The sequence below is a fragment of the Trichechus manatus genome, unplaced genomic scaffold (assembly GCF_000243295.1).
Source record: "Trichechus manatus latirostris isolate Lorelei unplaced genomic scaffold, TriManLat1.0 scaffold00135, whole genome shotgun sequence".
In the NCBI taxonomy this organism is placed as follows: domain Eukaryota; kingdom Metazoa; phylum Chordata; class Mammalia; order Sirenia; family Trichechidae; genus Trichechus; species Trichechus manatus.
This window is the reverse complement of record NW_004444071.1, coordinates 7,092,660-7,095,600: the sequence shown is the minus strand read 5'-3', so window position 1 is coordinate 7,095,600 and position 2,941 is coordinate 7,092,660.

Genomic DNA, 2,941 nt, shown 5'->3' with positions numbered 1-2,941 from the left:
ATTTTTTAAAGACTCTGAGTGATTCCAATGTTTAGCCAAAGTTGAGAACCACTGGCCTAGAGGAATATTTGGGAAGGTTTGAGAGGATTACGGTTGATACTGGGGCCAGAGCTACGGTGAGGGGAAATATTTCTAACAAACAAGAACAGTTTTCATAGAGACATGGTGATATATGGGAATTGGGAGCTCTGACACAATTGGTGTTGTACCATGGATATCCCAACAGTTATATATGCTGCTTTGTTGTCAGGGCTTTTCCCAACCCAAACCCAGGATATCTACAGCTCCAGCAAGCTATACCCCTCCACACTGGTGCTTCTGGTCATGCAAGTCACGCTCTGCATCAGTTTTCCTCAAAGTGTGGTCCTCAGACCATCCTTGTCAGGTTTACCTGGGATGCTTGTAAAAAATGTAGATACTGGGCTCCACGTTAGACCTGCTGAATCAGAATCTCTACATGTGGATCCTGGCGATTTGCATTTTAACAACACCCAAACTGCTTTTACGTAGACCAAATATTTGAGAACCACCATGAGATTTACTCTTCCCTCTGTAGTCTGTGCTATGGCCCTAAGTGAAGCCATACACTGAAAGATATTTTCACTATGGATTCAGCCTAAGAATTTTCTAAGAGAAATATATATATATTGATGATCATTCTTCCTAGATAATAGCCTACTTCAGTGTTGTGTGGTAGGAATAATTTAGCCTTTGGGGTCAGACACAGATTGAACTGAAACCTGGTTTTGCCCTTTATCTGATACGCTCCCTTGAACAAGTGATTTGTCTTCTTTGAGCCTCAGTTTCTATGACCGTAAAAGAGGAATAACGTTAGCATTCAGGATTGTTGAGAGAACTGGATGGGATGTTTGTGGCATGCCATTACAGTGCTTGGTATATGTTGGGCATGCACTCACTGGGATTGGTCATTATTATTATAATTGCTATATCTTACCCCTGACCAGTTAATGATAACAGAAAAACCAGACAAAGGCCGGCTTGGCTAGTGTTACTGGGAGGCAAAGATCCAGCGACTTCTGTATCTTTGTACTTGCCAGGGTGGCTTGTAAGTCTTTATACATTCTTGAGAGAATTACCATCAGTTTTTTTAATAGGTCCTTACAGAGGAGTAACTAGGGTATGGCAGGTGTGGCAGGTATTGCACTGGCCCTGTGTGCATGATGCCACTGAGCAGTTTCTGTTAACCTGGTACAGCCAACAGCAATCTACAGAAAATGGCACCTATGGTAAGCATTGAAATTGTACCCGTGTCCAAACATCTGACACCTCTCTTTTAGACAACTTGAGCATAATATCAGGTCAAAAATACAAGTCAATGGACTTCTGGCAAAATTGCGCTGTAGGCAGAAGCACCACACCGTCCGTCCACAGCAAAGATCCAAAAAACTAAGCCGAACAGAGAAAACAACAATCCTGAAACCCTAAAACATCAAATGAAGAGAAAGAACTCAGCCAAGCCCCAAATAGAGTAAGAAAACTGACAGAGAATGGAGAGCGAGGAGAGATTCGTGCAGCGGTCCCCTATCTGCTAACGCAGCGTGGATGCGCCATCTTGGACTCCTATCTGAGACCAGCAAACAGGGGTACAAGAAAGAAGTTTCACAGAGCTTCCAGCAGGAGACAAAACAACCGGTAATTTGCGATACACGCTTTCTCACCCCCCACCCTTCTTCACCCCCACTTGGCCTCCTCTGCTTCCTGCGGCCACAATCTCTTGTCCGGGAAGCACTGGCTGCTTGGATTCCACCCACCCGAACGGGCCAGCTCTCTGAGTGTCATTTGTTGGCTGCTGGTGTTGCTTTTTTCCATTTCTTTTGATTTCTTCCTTACCTCTCACCATCTCCCCCTCCTCTTGCTCAAATACCTGGCTCTGTGCGCCATCTTTGCTTCTTCCTGAGGGGCTGTGGAGCTCTGGTAATTTGTGATATACCCTTTCCCAACCCCTACCCTTCTTCACCCACACTCAGCCTCCTCTGCTTCCCGCGGACACAGTCTTTTGTCTGGGAACTACCAGCTGCTTGGATTCCACCAGCCCTCACTAGCTGGCTCTTTGAGTGCCATTTGTTGGCTGCTGGTGTTGCTTTTTTTTCCACTTCTTTTGGTTTCTTCCTTACCTCTCACCACATCCTCCTCCTTTCGTTCAAATACCTGGCTCTATGAGCCATCTTTGCTTCTTCCTGAGGGGCTGCGGAGCTCTGTTCGAGTGTGGAGCTGCTTCCTGGTCTGGGCTGCCATGCTGGTGGGATCCCGGGGCTTTTGTTCGTTTGTTTGTTTTGAATTGTTTGTTTGTTTTCTTTTCCTTTTCTTGAGTTGGGAGCCCGTTCTGGCCAGGCGGTGCTGAGTGGCTTGGAACTACCCCCTCGGCTTACACAGACGTGCAGAGGGATCCCTGAGGGCATTTCTTTTTTTTTGTTGGCTTTTTTTTCCTGTTTTTTGGGGGGCTTTCCTTGTTCTTTTTTCTTTTTTAAATTTGTTTTGTTTTCCCTCTTTTTCCATTTTTATCTTTCTTCATTACTCAGTTTCTCATCTCTCTATATCTTCCTTCTCTTTCTGTTCCCTGAAAACCTGGCATTGTATACCTCTACGCCTTCTAGCCAGGCTGTATTGCAACACCTGAGAACAACTTCCCCAGACCTCATAGCCACACTGGTGGGATCCCTGGGAACTTTGCTGTTTTTTTCCCTTTCTGACTTTTATTTATTCATTCTTTTCTTTTCTTCCTCTTCCCCTTTTTGTTTTTCTCCATTTTATAGTTTCTCATCGCTCCACTCCAACGGCAAGCTCCCCTAGCATTCTTTTTTGTTTGTTTGTGTGTTTTTGGCCCCTGTTCCTCTCTTCTCTCTCCCACATCCATCTTAGCTCCACACATAACAATCTCCCTGCTACATCCTGCCTACCTGCACTGTGCGCTTAACATCAC